We start from the raw sequence: 19,281 nt of genomic DNA, 5'->3' as shown, positions 1-19,281 counted from the left end.
AATGTCAAAGCCGTCAACATGTTTCAAAGTTTGGGCAGTCCTCCTACCTAGGCTAGCGCCTGCTGCTAAACCAATCACTGATGGAGAAGGGGAGCTCCAGGAAGTTGATTTTCTGTTCCAGATCCCCCTTCTGCGGCTTTCTACATTTGTTTTTTGACTCTTCTAGGGTTACATCATGGGGAAGGGTACAGGAAAGTTTACACTTGAAACTCTTGTAAGCTGCCTCTGCACTTTCGGATCACAAATATATTGATAGCAATATATATTGTATAGCAATATATAATATTCAATGTAGCAAATATTTTTTAAAAAATTCAAAACAACACAAAGAAAGAAACAAATGCCACCCATAATCCTACCATCCCAGATGACCACTGCTGACATTTTAGTGTATACCATCAATATTTCATCTACAGATGTATATATTGCATATGCATTTTGAAGGGAAGTACTTTCTCTAGACTGTCTTTGTGAAACCTTAGCAATGACCTTTCTCTGTTACATAATTTTTGAATACAGTAAATAAAAATAAACCATATATTGTCTGTTGATAATAACCATGACATCTTTGCTTTTTACCAATATGCCAGATAATAGTACAGATAGAGGTTAAGTGTCTAAACCTCAGAGCTAGATTTCTGGGGTCATTACAATATCTTCGCATTTATTAACTGACTGCCCTTTATTCAGTGACATCAATTAATGTTTCTATGCCTCAGTTTTCTAATGTGTAAAATGAGGAGGATATAGTAACTTTCTTCACGTGTCGTTGTAAAGTATGAAACGTGTAATTTAGTATGCATGTTTAATGTTGTTAGAAGAGTGTCCAGCAGATGGTTAAGTTCTATACAACTAATGACTATGAAGAGGAGGAAGTTGCTGCTGCTGCTCATGTACTCACGCAGTGAAAAATACAGTTCTCTAGAAGCTTGTAATTTACTTTGTGAGATAAAATAAATGTAAAGCAAACAATTAGAAGATATTTAAGTGCTGGTCACTTAAGCAAGGTTGAGAAATCTTAGAGGAAAAAAAAGTGACAATAGGTTTTATTAAACAAGATGGAACTTGGGAGAATTTGAGTGCATTTGAGTCAAATAAATGTAGTTTACTTAATTGTTATTTTCCCACAGTCTTTTCCATTCTTCAACATTATTCTGGGTCTTTTTCATGCACCCTAAAAATTCAACCAGTTTTGCAGAATAAAGTGATGACAGCGAACTGCCCTGAGCTAAATAAATAAAGACACTTCTCTCTCCCATGAGAGAAAGCCACACATGACCCTCGCCAGCTCTGTAGCCCACTGCACTTCCTCAGGAAACTTGTCTTTGATCAGAGGAGATGAAGAAAAAAAAAAGTTGAAGCTGGAGTACTGGCCTCACTCCCTACTCTCCAGTTACTTCCCAGGGGATCCCCCAAAACTGGAGTAACTGGGATATCTCTTTTAAAAGTGAGAGGACCAAAAAGCATTGGGGCAGATGATGGAGCCTAAGAATTAAGAAACAGGGATTCTTTAGGCAGAAGCTGTCAGGATGTGCAGCGGGTGTGCTAAGAAACCTCGGGAGGCAGTTAATGATCATGAGCCCAGATTGGTCTGAAGGTTTGCACACTTTTTTCTTCCCCTTAATTATTTCCTTTTTGTCCACTTGGTCTGCATTTTGAAGCATGATTAGGAGTTTCTCAAGGAAGAGCATAGTAAGAGCATTTCATACAGAAGCATTCTAAATAATGTTATGCGATAATTGGGGGCTAACAAGTGGCTCTTTGCATCTTGGAGACACTTAATCATGGTTCTTCTATGTCAGTAGTTCTCAATCCTGGCTGCATTGTTAGAGTTACTTGGGAAACTTTTAAAATGTCTAATGTCCAGGCTGTACCAAGACCAAGACATCCATATTTTCAAACGCTCCCTGAGTTATTACAATGTGCACCCAAAGACGTGAATCCATGCTATTGGCAAGAGCTGAAGTGTCCAACCCCATCCAGACAAGTGTATTTCTTTTCTGTATGCTAAAAGCCCTACATGTCAGCTTAAGTCCTTGATCACAAGAGGAATGGGGTGAGGTTTGGGGGGGACTAAAACATGGTGGAGAGGAAGAGGACTGGTTTTGTGGCCAAAAAGTTCTGGGTTCACATTCCAGCTCTGTCACTCACTTCATAGCTGCATGGATTTGGATCAGTTGCTACGCCTCCATTTCCTTCTTTGTTCATTCATTGGAAATAATACTAGTACCAACTCTGCATAGGTTTTGTAAGTATTATAGGGGAGATATGAAAAGTGCCTAGCACAATGCCTGGGATATAACAAGGACTCAATAAATGATAGCTGATATACTTGTTATTTGAACAAAATTTTTACAATGTTATAAATAAAATAGAGTGTGTACTATTGACATGGAGCAGTGACACCACAGTCACACATACAGGACAGCACATTTCAAATGAATGTATGTTCACAATACTGACTTATTTCATGCTAACATCTGCCTCTAAATTCATGAGTGCTCGTAATTATAGAAATTAACTTTCTAAATAGAGGAGGTATTTCCCATGCAGGATGTGATGCATAAAGTGAATTGAAATTCAATGGATGCATTTAGTGTTATCGTTGAAGACGTCTAAGCAACGTGGAGACATTATTGCAACCATCTTGGCAGGTATCCAGTGGAGTAGGTAAGAATGTGTGTTATCATCCAAGGACAGATCAACTAAGTGGCCTGAGAACTCCTAGAGTCATAAAATCATAAAATGTTTAACTTACAAGAGATCATATAGTTCAATGATTTTAAAATATACATACTTTTAGCAATGGGATACTTTCTTCAGTAGAAATCTTAATGGCTAATGCCCAACTCTTGTAACTGAGATTATTATTGTTGAAGTGATGCTTATTCACTTCACCCTGAAGTGTTGTCTGGAGTTCTAGGCCTCCCAAAGAACATATTGCTATGAATATCTGAACGTTCCAAAACTCATTTTAAAACTTAATCTCTAATGTGGTAGTATTAATAGGCGGGGCCTTTAAGAGATGATTGGGTCATGAGGGCTCTGCCCTCATCAATGGATTAATGGGTTAATGGTGATCATGAGTGGGATTGGTGGCTTTATAAGAAGAGAGATCTGAGCTAGCACATTGCACCACCTTGCCATGTGATGCCCTGCACACCTCAGACCTCTACAGAGAGTCACCCCCAGCAAGAAGGCTCTCACCAGATACAGCCCTATGACCTTGGATTTCTCAGCCTCCATAAATGTAAGAAATAAATTTATTTTCTTTATAAATTACCCAGTTTCATACAGCCACAGAAAATAGACTAAGACACACCCTTTGAAAATCACTGATTGGGTTAGAGCCCCCTGTTATGGACTGTTACTCTGGTGGCACGAGGTGAGACTCACCACCAGGTAGGTGGCCCTACTGTCCTCCATTCCCCTCCAGCATTGAGAACAGGCTTGGTCATGTGACTGGCCGATGGGACATCAGCTTTTTAGTACACGCACACTTTGAAGCAGTTGCCATCCTGTAATAAAGGTTGGTCTAGGCCATTCTATGATCGGACTACATGAAAAGCGAAATCATGAAGAGAAACCTTCAGGTGCCAAATTTGTGAGTGAAGCCCTCCTGGATCCACCAGGCCCAGGTCAGCCTCCAAACAATGGCAGCCTCATGGAGACTTCAAGTGTGACCAGCAGAAAAACCACCTAGCCAAGCCAAGTCCAGATTACAGAATCATGAAGAAAATATTTGTTGCTTTAAGCCACCAAGTTCTGCGGTGAATGGTTAAATGGCAACAGATAATTGAAAAGTTATTTACTATAGACCTTATTATATTTGTAGCATCTGTAACTGTGCCTATCATGAAAAAAGTGCTTTAATAATATTGAATTAACCTGATTAATCAGTAAGTGGAAGAACTAGAAATATAATCGAAGTCTTCTCATCTTGAAGTGCCACAACTCACCTGCTTCCTCATTTATTTAGTGCCTTCTTTATTTAGGGGAATAAAACCCCTAAATTCTAGATATCCAATCTAAATTCCTTAAGATGAGCTATATTTTGAAGTAGAATGGCCTATTTTGTTCTCTCAGACCAGAAGTCACACATCAGAAAACAGCTAAGAACAAAGAGCTTTTAAGCAATAAGAAGTCTCAGTGTCCATGTACTTTTCTTAGAGGAGAGAGTCTCTCTCAAATCCTACATGCTCTTATTTTAGATAAAGTTCTACCTCAACATGGGTTTATGGATTCCTGGTCCATAGTAGCCTGGGTAAAGCAGGCACTTGAAGCATTATTAAAGTCTGTATTATTCAAATTTCAATAACAGATGCAAAGAAAATAGAAAACCTACAGAATAATACAGACATAAATATGCAACAATACTTAAGAGTTTAGGGAAAATTTGGTGTAGATATTAACAACACTACCCACCATATGAAGTATCACAATATTATATTCATATAATAATATACCACAAGGACTGATTTGTTATCCATGGTCTTGAGAGCAATGAGAATATTTGATGCTCTCTGTTTAGTAATTATTATACCTTCTAAATTGCACAATATTCTAGTGATATGTGGTTATCGATCCAGTATCCATTTCTTTGGAAAATCATCACTTCCTCATTCCACAGCACTGCTGTTTGTTCCATATTCTTCAGGGGATCTGGACCCCATAATCCTAGAAAAGAGAATTAAGCCCCGTTCTGGCCAATTAGTATAGTCCCTTCCCTGGCCACGGAGAATGGTGTAGACATGGGAATGTGATCCAAGTCTGTCATATTAGAGATTTCCCCATGATTTTTGCCAAAGTGATACAGAAAGTTGTCCTCTTTTCCCCTGGATCATAAGTTCTAGGGATAGTCTGAGGCCTGGCTGTGTGGTGATGGAGATGTACTAACTGAAGCCATCTTACCTCCATGTGCAGAGAGACTTCCTGAGAACAAAACTAAAAAGAAGTAGGAATTACTGAAAGATGGGGTTAAAGACAAATATTCCAGTGACGACAGATCCTGAATCTGATCCCAGCCTCACTCTGTGAACTTCTTAGATGAATGCACTTTTATAGTCACCTTTTTGCTCAGGTCAATTGCAATTATGCAATTTTCTCTTGTATAAAAAAAAAAAAAAAAAAGACTTTATCCTAACAAACCTACTTGGCCGTTTTCAAAATACTTTCATATTCATCATCCATTAATCCCTTACAGTAATCTGCAAAGTGACCAGGACAGGAGGATGGTCCCCATTTCATCAGTGGCGAAAATGAGCCTCCAGTGTGTGAGCCCTGCCTGCATCTACTTGCAAGTCAGCTGTAGAACTTGCTTGAGAACCAAGGTCTGCTTTCAAGTCCAGAGAATTCTCACTTCACTGATGTCATAAAATTATTTTCCAAAATCTTCTATTGATAAGATATTTTCAGGGCTTAAAGTGGTAGAAATTTAGTTATGCAGAATGCACAGTTACCTCCACAGGTACAGGAGGTGCGACTACCAAGAAGTGAGATGGCACTACCTTTGCTACACAGTCAACATTTAGGGATTACTCACAGCAGGAAAGTGAGTTCAGAGAATTTTATGTTGGGTTCCCAAAATGCAGAGCTTGAGAAGGGGATTCTTGTGCAAGTGATTTATTGGGGGTGAGGTCATCTCAGGAGAAGAAGAGTGAATGATGCAGGATAGGACAGGGGAAGGACTCACATAAGGATATGATGTCAGCCGGAATGTAGTCTCAGCTTGATCCCACAGGAAGCTTTGGAATGGCACCACATAGTCACCACCCCTTTGAAGCAAGGGGGTCCAGCTTTGTGCCCTGATATCAGACAATCATTGGCTCTGTGTTGCTCCCACTCCGAGGGTTAAGGGGAATATTCTCCATGCATTTCTGGGCAGGGCAGTTCCTATTGATTCAGATGATCCTCTCAAAAAGGGATATAGGGGACAGCTATATGCTCTTAACAAACAACAGCCATAATAGCAGAGACGCATGCTTCGGCCCTGTAAAGGGGTTCTAGGTGGGGCACCACAGAATCTCCTAAGAAGTCTAAGCAGGGCTCAGTCTAAGACTCAGCTCTTCTTCCCCTAACTTCTGTGAAAACATATTATGCAACACAGACCAAGCATTTGTGAAGTGGTACCCAACGCCAGATATGGTGCAATAGGCAGTGGTGGCATGTCGTATCCAAGCATTATGTTCTAAAGCAAATATGAAAGATAAAAACAGCAGGAAGTCAGAATTACCATAACACATGCATACACACACACACACACATATATGTACACATTTATATATAATGGATAAAAAAGTTAACTATACATAATGAAGGCTGTATCTATATATTTATACATAAATTTAATTTAGTAGATTAAATTTATATTTAACTGGATTACACTGTATATATCAAGAACCAGGTCAAAGCATGCTTGAACAAAATTCAAGGATTTAATTGGAAATCTGTCGTATCAGTGAGTGCTCAATCTAAAATGTTTTCAGCAAAGCATTTCTGACAGGGGCTCTGACCTGTATGCTTTGCCCTCCCAATGAATCTTTGACTGAAGTCTCACTGTTTCACCACGGATACAATCACTGCTCCCCTGGTGGTTAAGGATCATTCACTCAAACTTGCAGATTATGCACGAGGCTTTTACAAGTCCACAGGAAAAAAAGTTACATGGCTACTGGACATAAATTTAAATCCTTCTTTTCCCCAAAAGAACCTGGCAAGAAAATTTATTTTCCCTTCGAATTTGAGAAGATTATGGAGGGGTGAAATGAGACCCTACACTATTGGATTTAAAAAATTCACATTTTAAAAAATCTTTCTGAATCAAATAAACTCTATTATCCTGGCTGGTTGATAGAAAATCCATTCCCATTGTTAAAGTATAATTTTTAAAAGGATAAAATAATAACTTAGGCAAATATAAAATGAACATGTCAAAAATTTCTTTTAATTACTGAGAGAAACAGTAAGGTGTTAAAACCAGCCCAAAGAACATTTGAAGATTGGTATTTAAAGGCAAGTTAATCAAGGCAGGTTAGGATAAGATTGCTTAATTAAATACAAAACTAGTTAATGTTTAACAGGGTGACATACCATAACTTTTGAAGTATCTGATTAGAAATAATTAACATCTTTACTGAACAGAAATCTGCAAGATAGGATGTAGCTTCACTAAGTCTGGGATCTCTAATCGATAGCAAACAATGAATTAAACAACCTGCATTTGCCTAACCCCTGTGTAACACCTGCACCACTGTAAGATACTGAATAATCCAGCCACTCACTGTGGATCATATTCAAGTTTTGAAAGATTTTTATTAGTACTCATCATTACTGAGGCTCTCTCCTCCTGTGGATGGGTCCATGCAAGAATCTTGGGTCTTTTACAAGCTAAGAGCTAGGGAAAGGACAAGATCTTTGGCCCCCTAGGTCATCATTTTTACCAGTCCTCCACTGTGACCTAATCCTGATGGAATTTCGGGCCTCTGTCTTAGATTGACTCAGTGTTGGGGACAGACCCTGGGATAACTCCCAATGCCCCCCACCTCCTAGTATCCCTGCATCTATGTAATCTCCTACCCTTAAGTGTGGTTAGGAGCTATGCCTTGCCTCTAGCTAACAGAATATTGCAAAGAAGAAGTGACTTTTGCAGATGTAATTAAAGTCCCAAACCAAATACATAGAAAAAATTAGCCGGGCATGGTGGCACATGCCTGTAGTCCCAGCTACTTGGGAGGCTAAAGCAGTAGGATTGCTTGAACCCAGGAGTTTGAGGTTGCTGTGAGTTAGGCTGACGCCATGGCACTCTAGCCCGGGCAACAGAGTGAGACTCTGTCTCAAAAAAATAAATAAAAAATAAAAAAATAGAAATTAAAAATTAAAAAAAATAAATTAATAAAGTCCCAAACCAGTTGGTTTTGAGTAAAGGGAGATCATCCAAAGTGGTCCCGAATTAATCAGGTGAAAGCCCGTAAAAGGGGGATCGAGTCACCTCAGAAGTAGGAGATACTCCTGCTGGCCTTGAAGACGGCAGTTGCCATGTTTCAGACTATGTGGCAAAGCACTGCAGGTGGCATATAGGAGATGAGAATGGACCCGACTCAGCAGTAAGAAAAACTCAGTCCTACAACCATAAGAAACTGAATTCTTCCAACAGCCATGTGAGCTTGAAAGAAGACCCCAGGCTCCAGAAAGAAACACAGCCCAGCTGACACCTTGATTGCAGTCTGTGAGACCCTGAGCAGAGGACCCAACTGAGCCCTACCTGGACTCCTGCCCCACAGAAACTGTGAGATACTAAGTGTGTTGCTCGAAGTTTCTAAGTTTGTGGCAATTTGTTACATAGCAATAGATAACTGATACATTCAGAGACAGTTCACACAGGGTCTACTCCACTGACAGCAGACCTGTCCACAGAATTCCCCTCCAATGCTCTCAGGGCTGTGGTACATATTCTCAGCCACCCTTAGTATTCAGAGTCCATTCCTTTGTCTAGGGTTTGCAAGCCAGCCTGCATCTCGGCCAGGCACAGAAAACCCTCCAAATTTCATCTCTTATCGTAGACCCAAAGATGCATCCCCATCACACCCCTCACTCTGAAAACAACTCTTCTTTCCAAGCCAGTCTCCTGAGAGACCCTAGGTCCTAATTTTTAGTCTCTACATCTTTCTGTTTGGAATATCCAGTTAAATTCTCTTCCTTGAGCGTGAAACCCCAAAGCTCTACTCTTAGCAATATTTGGAAGGAGGAAGGAAAGAGAGAGAGGAGAAACGTTATAAGTGCAGCTCTAGCTTTTAGAAAATACAATGTTGACTTCTTTCCTGGAATGAGAGTGGGAAAGGGAGATTCTAGTACCATTTAAATGTTTTTTTTTTTAATTAGTAACTCACCTTTTTAAAGAGAGTTATTACCATAATATGCATTACATAACTGGGATGCAATAAAGTCTTTTGGGGTAGAATTACAAAATAAATGGGAATTTCTTAACACTTTCCTGATGATGAACTTGCATTCTTTACGATCATGAAAGGGACCAAAAGCAAAAATATGGTATTAGTAATAATGACTTGAAGGACACGGACATGGGGGCAGGAGAAGATGAAAATATTCCAGGTCAGGAGAAGCTTCCTGAGAAGGCTTCAAGGAGGTAAGTTTTGAAGATCAATTTGTTGGTGAGACCAGCCCTGGAGCTTGCTAGTCACACCTTGCACCAGTGTTTCCCAAGCTGCCTGCACATTAGAGTTATGTGGGGAGTTTTTGAAAATCCCAATGCACAGGCCACACCCCAAACCAATTAAATCACACTTTTGGTAGGTGGCACCCAAGGATTGGTAATTTTTAAATATCTTTATTCTTTTTAAATATCACTATGTTTTAAAACTTCTCAGGTAATTTTATCGTGTGGCCAAGTTTTAGAACCACTGCTTTGCACTTTCTTCCTTTGTTCAGAGTGTGAGTTTTCATACATTAACACTTAAGTTTCATTTGGAAAGACTGACAACACCCAGACTCCTGGGCCCCACCTCCTAGAGTTTCTGATTCAGTTGATTGAGGGTGGAGCCCAAGACTCTGCATTTCTTACAAGTTCCCAGGTGATATTGATACCACTGATTGGAGAAGCACTCTTTGAACAGCGAGGGGTAAATTTTACCTTAATAAAATTGCAAGCACAAATTTCAATCAGTGGTTAAAATGTTACAGGTCATAACTGTATAGGACCTGTTTTGTATTTATGGAATACTTAAGAGTTAATAATTTCAGATTCTACACTAATTTTTAACTTGTTTTGTCCCCCAAGCAGCATTACATAGAGACCAATTATCTATAGAGAGAAAGACTTTTGCACAAAGGCTACCAGGAGAGACCCAAATCTTCTGTACATTTACCCCAATGCAACTGAACTCTCTCTGCTCAGTGGAGTCCCCTGGGGGTCACACAAATGATACCAGTGTTTGATCTTCACCCCTGGAAATTCTAATTTACTTAGTATGGGTCCATATAAAATTATACTTTATTTCTTAGAGCAGTTTAAGGCTTACAGAAAAATAAAACAGAAAATACAGTGTTCCCATATACTCTCTCTTGCCATCCTTACACAGTTTTCCCTATTTTAACATCTTGCGTGGGGTGGTACATTTGTTACAATTGATGAAACAATATTGATACACTATTATTAGCCAAAGTGCCTAGTTTACATTAGAATTCACTCTGTGTTGTACAGTTCTATGGGCTTTGCCAAATCCATGCTGTTGTATATCCACCTTTATAGTATCACAGAATAATTTCAATGCCCTGAGAATCCCCATGTGTTCTACCTATTCATCTCTACTCTCTTTCTCCAAATCCATGGCCATTCCTGATCTCTTTGTTGCCTATAGCTTTGCCTTTTCCAGAATGTCGTATAGTTGGGATAACTAATAAGTAGCCTTTTCAGACTATTTTTATTTTCTCTTAGCAATATGCATTTAAGTTTCCTCCATCTCTTTCTGTGGCTTGTTAGCTCATTTCTTTTTATTGCTGAATATTTCATTGGATATGGATGTACATTTGCATGTTCATCCATCCATTCATCTACCGAGGGACATCTTGGCTGCTTTCAAGTTTTGGCAATTGTGGATAAAGTTGCTATAAACACTTGTGCGCAGGGATTTTTGTGTGGACATACGTTTTCAACTCATTTGGGTAAATACCAAAAAGCACTATTGCTGGATCATATGGTAAGACTATATTTAGTTTGTAAGAAACTTCCAGTCTGTCTTCCAAAGTGGCTGTACCATTTTGCTTTCCAACCAGCAAAATGCCGTTCTACATCCTCACCAGTATTTGGTGGTGTTAGTGTTTTGAATTTTAGCCATTCTGACAGGAGTGTAACGATAGCTTGTTGTTTTAGTTTGCAATTCCTTGATGATATAAGATGTTGAGTATCTTTTTCTATATTTATTTGCCACCTTACATAACTTCTTTGGTGAGATGTCTGGGCAATTGTAGTTTTTAAAAAATAATATTCCTAGGTGGTTTTATTATGAAGCCAGGATTGAAGATTACTGAAACCTAGAACTTCCAGAGAACACCAGCCAGAGAGCTCCTCTTTTGTCTCGTGACTTGAAGAAAGTAGACTTCATAGCATTCTTGTATTTCACCCATATTCCGTGAGCTTTTTTATCATAAAGCACAGTGGCCTGACTTTCAGATGTCATTGAGCTTTCTCTGGCTTTATTCTTTTCTATCTGCATACAGAGCAGGCTAGAAGTGCCAGAGAATTAACCCCACATATCCCCAGGAGCAGCCCTCAACCTACATAACTGATAGGAGTTGGTGTATAAATACTCCAGCTTTTTCACCTTTCTAGTGGGATAATTCTAAAATATGTTCTACATTGTCTCCCAGAATTCCTCAGCAATATTATGCTCCACATGGAGAAGTGGCTCACAAGGGCACACCCTTTATTCCTTGCTTCCCATTCCCTATCTCATTTCCCCACTCCCCTACAGGTGCCTCCTGAGATCACTTCCAAAATAAGCTACCTGGTCTTACATTCTGATCTCAGAGTCTGCTTCTGGGTGAACCCAAACCAAAACAAGCTCTGTACAGACAGAGTGAGTGATGGAGGAGATTGTTCCACGATATAAAGAAGAAAGTTGAGTGGAGCTAAGAAGGTCATGTAACAGCTACAGATGTGTGACTGATGATGGATATTCCAACAACATAACGTTTGGAGCCATCAAACAGCTGTTCTTCTACATTTTGGAAGCTCTGTGTCACAAACTGGGTGCTAGATCTGTTCATTCATTTGCTAGGATATTGGAACGTACACAAATCAATTAAAACTTGCTCTCTTTTAGCATTTTTACAAATTTAATTGGTCTTATCCTGGTTCATCAGAAAGCTGAGGGTGAAGTTGATGTCTTATATTATTTTATGATCCCAAAGAAGAAGAGGTGAGAAACAGAAAGAGTGAAGAAGGGAAGGTGGAAGAGACAATAGGAGGAGGCTGTGTTATAGAGGTGGCTGCTACGAGGGGCACTGGTTACCTAATCATGGACTCACTCCTCTGGGAAACCGTATAAACCACAATCCAGGACTGGTGGGGCTGGGTGTGATGGGAAACAAGAAATCAGGCAACCACCACTGGTTCCCATCACCAATGATCCAAAGGCCAGATTCCAGAGAATGGTTGTTGGGAATGGTGGACAGAATGGACCCTCCCGTGGTTGCCCCACCTCTCACACCCAATAATAAAGAAACGGGAGGGGAAAGCATGTGACCTCGGACCTCTCTCTCCTTCTGACTTCTCCAACAGGTTGAGTGTCCTGACTTCCCAGAGACCCAGCGTGAGGTATTTTATATACTTTGTAAGAATTTAGCAGCTCTCTTAAGAAAGAAAGAAAAAAAAAGACAAAGGAAAGTCAGAGCTTCCTTTGCCTTTTCAAAATAATGGAGCTGAGCTGAGCTTCTCTGGCCCTGATCTCACCAGACATTTTAGCCTCCGTGAAACTCTACTCCAGGATCGCTGAGGTCAGAGCCATTTTCTGTGAATCCATGCAGCTGCCTCAATCACACTGTGAAAGAAACTCTGTATGGACAAGGGATATAAGGCAGTTCAATTGCATTGTAATTGACGTTAATTGGCCGTCCCACAGGCTGTTAAATTCTTTATCTGCAGCCTAGTAGTACACCGGGGAGCTTAACACCTCTATCCTGCCTTTTGCAACACAAGAGAAAATGTAAAAGCAAAACACCCACCTCCCCCTACCAAAAAAAACACAATAAAAACAGCTCACCAGGCTGCTGAGCCGCTGAGCCTACACAAAGTGAGCCCCAGTGGGGAAATAAGATGGCAGCCACTTCATCAGAAGCGTGGAGGAGCTCTCACAGGGAAATGCAAAACTTCTGGCTGCCTTCTAAATGCAGAGAAGGAAAAACGGGTTCTTGAGGGATTATTACTGATGCTCATAGAGCTTTTCTTAAATTGACAAACCTCCAAGAAACTTTCTACTTTTCTTCACTTGTCCGGCGTTTGTTGATTCCAGCTAGTTGCCAGGCCCTGAGCCAGCTGGTGATGCAGAGTGAAGGTGGCACATGTAGGGTCTGGCACAGAGGAGCAGATTCAGTCGTGTGGCACCAGAACCCCAACTCTCAGGTGAGCATGTAAGGGAGAGGGGTGGAGAACTGGGCAGGAGTGGCCCAGGCACAGGGGAGAACAAATGCGAAGGACTGGAGATCAGAGAGGAAACAGCACGTGGGAACAAGTGACCGACACTGCTGCCCTTTACCTGAGCCTTGTGCTCCTGGACAGCAGTGAAGGTTCAGCAAACCCCCCAACATTTTGTGTCCCAGAACAGTCTGCTGTAAAAAAAAAATCTCCTTGCTCCATAGGACTTGGATAAGACTCAAGGATGACCTATGACAAGGCCAGACATACACCCTCCGAATTCTTACTTTTTGCCTCATAAATGATTGACTGAACAGATTGTCCTCACTGACCAATTAGATCAAAATGCCTGTTAACCAAACTTTAAGATTCTCTTCTTCCCCAGGGTCCCTGTACTTTGGTCCATTGTCAGATCATCCCACATTCTTTCATCCTATTTCCCCATACCTGGATCTTTCCAGTCTTGTTCACTCCTCTATAAGAACAATTTAAAAAAAAATCCTTTTTGTCTAGCTCTTGAGAAGCTTGCAGGTCTTATGCTCGTAACACTCTCCATATTACAATGGTTTTCCCCCATCCTCATGATATTCCTTTAGAATAAGGTCTCCCCTTACTGAATCCTGGCCTGTTTTCTACTTGGTATGTCTGAGCATGGACACTCGTAGTTCTTAATATTGAGAGCAGTTCTCAAACCCAACCATGCATCAACATCCTCTGGAGGCCTTGTTAAAGCACAGGATGCCGGCTCCCACCTCCAATGTTTCAGAGTCACTGCCTCTTAGGAGGGCTCTGGAATTTGCATTTCTGAAATGTTTCCAGGTGAGGCTGATGCTGCCCACCTGGCACATCACCTTAAGAACCACTGTAGGGCCCAACAGGGAGAGGAAAGTGATGGGGGTCATCAGAGAACTAGACAGAGGCCTGAACATGTGGGATCAGAGAAATCAGATTTTTGTCTCAGGGAAATGGGGACCATTGAAGGATGAAAACAGAAAGGCACTTATTCACATCTGCTTCTTCTGTAAAGCCTCCTGAGGCCTGGAGGACAAATTGGAGGGGTATAATCCAGGCAAGAGCCCTCTGAGGAAGCTGCTGTATGGTTCAGGTGAGAAATGACAGTGGCCTGGCCTGAGGTGGGGAATGGGGTGCTGTTGACTGGGGAGAAGTAGAAATTCAGGTGCGATTTCGGCAACAGTATTGCAGGACTCCAAGGAACAAGGAGGAGAAAGGAGCGCTTCCTTCGTGATCCCTGGCTTTCGGGCAGTAAGCGGAGCCCACTATGAAGGGACCAAAGCCCAGAGGAGGAGAGGTTCGGGAGGGAAAGATGAGGCTGTGCCACCTGGAGTCTGATCTTCTGGAAGAACCTGGAGTGGGGATGGACAGTAGGAGACTGGACAGAAGGTTCTGGAGAGTCAGAGTTCAGGCCAGGCCAAAGAGAGGCTTAGGAATCATCAGGTGAAATACACATGGGAACGGTGATGTCACACCAAAGAGAGGACACAGAGTAGGAAGGAAAAAGAGGAGAACGAGATGATGGAGGATTAATGCCCACAGCCCTGTAGGACCTAGGCCTGCGCCAGCACCAGCACCTTCCTCAACAGAGTTTCATGATTGTCATGCTTCTGTTTCCCTCATAATTACATAGGACTCATTTTTTCTCCCCTCCTAGACTCTAACCTGGACATCTCTCTTATTTTTCTTGGAGAAAGCCTTTGACAAAATCAACTGTATTAATCTGTCAATGTTTGTTTATTTTTAAGATATAGAAAGAAATCAGATGACCAACATGAGAAACGTCTTCTCCCTTTGCTCTTTTCCTCCAATGCCAGTCAACAAGTGGAAAGGTCGGAGTAGACAGACAGACCCCAGGTTGAAGACACTGCCCACCAGGCCCGAGGGAGGCACATGCATGAGGAACTCCTGCTTGCAAACAGGATCCAGGCCCGAGATCCAGCATGTTGACTTCTCTAAGGGCAATGAAATGGAGCACTGTGCCCCAGAAATTGTTTGTCATATGGTTGTGCATATTTATATAGAGACTGTTATATTTTTAGATGGAAGGAGGTGGGTTTTTTTTCTCAGTTTCTATGGTAAATTGCTTGTAAAGCCTGCATTTGTACGATTAAAGTAATAATACCAAATCGGCCAATTTTCCCAAGCAGAAAATGTACCCCATTGTCAGGTTTTAAAATACATGAACCCTTTAAAAGCAGAACTGATACTAATGAAACTAATGAAATATGGAATAATTTTTAAATGTACTGTCCTCAGACATGAAGTCAAAGTCCCCCAATCTTACTTGCCTCCCAACTGTAGAGTTCCCTGGAGCAGTGGATGTGCTCCTCCTCAGCTTGGGAGAGTGGGAAGTAGGGTCCTCCCCTCATGACTAGACTCATCTTAGACCTATTCCCTCCAACATGAGGGCCATGGCCCACACATGATTACTGAGCACTGGAGATGTGGTGAGTCCAAACTGAGATGTACTGTAAGGGTCAAATCCACGCTGGATTGGGAAGAATGTAAAATATTGTTATGTTGATTTCATGTGAGATGATAATAGCTTTTGATATATGGAGTTCAATAAAATTATTATTACAAAATCTTTTCACTGTGTGTTAGTTTGCTAGGGCTACCATTAACAAAGTACTACAGACCAGGTGGCTTAAACAACTGATTATTTATTGTCTCACAATTCTGGAGGTTGGAAGTCTGAAATCAAAGTGCCAGCAGAGTTGATTCCCTCTGGGGGCTCTGAGGGAAAGATCTGCCCAGGCCTCCCTCCTTGATTTACAGATAACCAACCATCTTCTCCCTGAATCTCTGCATTGTCTATCCTCCATGCATGTCTGTTTCTGTGTCCAAATTTCCCCCTTTTATAAGAACATCAGTTGGATTAGGGCCCATACTAATATCTTCATTTTAACTTGATAACCTCTGTAAAGATCCTATCCCCAAACAAAGTCACATTCTGAGGTACTGGGGATTAGAATTCAAACATAACTTTTTGGGGGGATACCATTCAACCCATAAAACACTGTATTTTCCTTTTCTTTAAGAATGGCTACTAGAACATGTAAAATGTCATATGTAAGCTCACATTAATTTTCTATCACATGGCACTGCTCTAGAATCACTTCTCTCCCCACAGTCTGGTGGAGGCAGGGGCGGGCACAGGGGGATTGTTGAGGAAAGGGAGTTATGAGATTTCCTGGGGTGCCAATAATCTGAAAACATACCCACCTATTACATGGCATGATTGTGGTTCCCATAATTTTGTGAGAAGCCTGAACCTAAGTTGACCTTGGAATACCACCATACTGAAGGTGAATAGAAGTTTCTTTTAATATTTATATTGGGGGTTGACTACCGGGAGAGTGGAGCCCATTTTATCCATTCATTCATTCATCCATTGATTCACCCATCCTTCCATTCATTCACTTATTCACATTATATTTGTCCTCTTGGAGGCCTACAGTTGGTGCCTGTAGAACATCTGAAAGATCTTCTTGACTGAAGTGGAGAGTTTGGAAATAAAAGCTGGGGAGGATAGGTTTTAAACAGGAAGTGACAGTATTCTCAGCTAGTGAGAGAAAATAGAAAAGAGGTCAGGGAGGGTGGAGAAGAGATGTATGAAAGCAAGAGACAGGGACCAATAGTCAGGATTTATCCAAGAGTTGCCTCCTCCTCTTTTTCTCATGCATATGGAAGAGTATGGCTTTTGAAAGAAAGTTTGCCCAGAAGTTAGATATGAACTCCTCTCACTATACATTGTTCCTGTCAGCACTTTGGCACCTCATTAGTATTCAAGGCCTGTGGGAATTTCTGCTGTGCCACAAAAAAATTAAAAAAAAAAAAAGAAAAGAAGAAATAATGTTTGGAAGGAAGTTGTTACCAATTCCTGCTCTTTTTTACTGAGCCAGGGAGCAAAATTATTCTAATTTAGCAAGGCATGGAAGAAGAGCATGATAGATTCTTGAAACATATATAAATCTTATTTTTCTCTTTGATTGAATTGGGTCTGAGTTGACTCCTGTATAAAATCAGGTGTGGGTCCCCTCCCTGGATGCACAGAATGAAGTCTTTTTAACAAGGTTCTGTTGAGTTGTTTGTATCTCTCAAAGAAACCCCTTAGAGACTGAGTTATTCAGAACTAAAATTAACTGCAGCCTCTCACTTCCTAGATTCATAATAACTTCGTGCAGCCCAGGGAGCATTGGAAGGCATCCTAATCTCCCTGCATTGACCTCTTTACCATTCTCCTTATCACTATGGCAAAGCACATGTTTTTTTTTTAGAGAAGAGACACAAAACTATTCCAAATCCGGCAAAATTGCCCAAAGGAGATAAGGTTGCACTGCATTAACCTTCCCACCCAATGTGTTCCTGGCTCCAACAGGAGGGAAAACAAGACTCAAATTTAATTTAGGTTATTAGTGACATACTTAGGCTGGTTCACAAAATTCAGTCTGAATTTTCCTCCCAGGTCTGGACGTCAGTCACATAACTTATCTCTATCTAAGATTCAGGAGATAAACATTTCTTGCAGTAATTGTCAGCCCATGGCTTTATTAAATGCTTGCATAAGAGTGCTTTAAATACAGTGCATGACAGGAGGGCCCAAGTAGACTACGGAGCAAGAACTTGACAGAGATAATTGGTCACACATAAATACCACGTTAGTACTCTGTAAAGTAGAATTGGCCATAAATCAACTGGGCAATAATGTATCTTGCCTTAGTTTGGTGAGTTAATATGCAAGAAAGGGCATGGTATCTTCCAGACCAGATATAGGAAAAAATAGAATGTTTGCCTTATGCTTTTCCTCATGTTATTTTAATGTAACTAGCTCATTGACAAGTCATCAATCTCTTCGCTTTGTACCTGTGTTTATCGTTTCTTTTTGTAGCTCATCAAAACCAGTCTGGCTGAGGTAATCCTGTTTTAAGATTCCATTTTTCAGTGACTCCATTTTTTAGTATTTCTTAGGCTGAATTCCTGCCAATTTCTGTTTAAGATCATGTATGGTAACTTGATATGTAATTTAATTGATTTAAATTCAGTTGTGTTTATTTAATTAATGCCCTCCATGCATTCATACCTTTTACCTGGAAGCTTTCTAGCATCCCCTACTCCGGATGTGGCCATAGGACTTGCTCAGGCCAAGGGGATATTAGCAAATGGGAGCAAAGCAAAGGCATGAAAAGTGCTTGTGCATTTCTTCTTCCTCTCTTGCTTCTCTGCAATTTCCTGTGATAACAGGCACAAGCTAGTGTAGTAAAGAGATGTGAGCAATATGGGGAGGAGACCTGAGTCATCTCAGCGGAGGCCACCTCTGACCAGCCAGCCCCAGTCACCCTTCCAGGGCACCTGAGACATGGTAGCAAGCCCAGCCCAGATCAGCCCAGCCTGGCCCAGGTCATCAAGTCTCACAGTCAACATGCAGATTTGTATGAAAAACAAAACAATATAGTTCATGCTTTAAGGCACTGAGTTTTGGGGTAAGATTTATGCAGCATTATTGTGGCAATAGGTAAGAAAAGGGGAAGGTGATAGACAGGGAATAACTGAACATACTTTTTTTTTTGCTACATAAGAATTAATAATATCTCCTGCCAAATGAATACAAACAAAACTTGCCATTGCAAGTTTTTGCAAGAAGTAACATGCCATTTGACCATTCTATGCCTTATGCCCAAATGTGACATTCCTTAAAACTTGGCTCAGAGGCTGGGAACTTCTCCACCCTTGAGCTTTGTGGGCACCCAGGCATGGGGCTGTCTCCTGGGCCTTGGTGGTGAGACAGGACCAATTTCTTCCTTCTTGCAGAAAGCAGGATAACTGCCATCTCCTCCTAATCTCTGGCAGCCCTATCTCATCCTAATCCCATAAGGGCTTCAAGAAATCAAATTTGTATGCCTGATATTGTATTAATTGTTTGTCTCTAAAGCTGTAAGAAATTTGCCTTCCTCTTGCCTTTAAGAGAAATTGTATTTGCAAAACTTTTGAGCTTAAAGAATATCGATGATCATCTAGTCAAATAATTTTCTTATTTGCAGAAGGACCTGTCTTTCCCAAAAGAAAATATATGAGCACTGCTAATACATTTTTTGAAAAAGAGACAAAAAACAGAGTTA

Source organism: Propithecus coquereli, unplaced genomic scaffold, assembly GCF_000956105.1.
Source record: "Propithecus coquereli isolate 6110/MARCELLA unplaced genomic scaffold, Pcoq_1.0 Scaffold153, whole genome shotgun sequence".
Classification (NCBI taxonomy): Eukaryota; Metazoa; Chordata; class Mammalia; order Primates; family Indriidae; genus Propithecus; species Propithecus coquereli.
The sequence above is the reverse complement of the archived record's forward strand: the minus strand, read 5'-3'. Positions refer to the sequence as shown.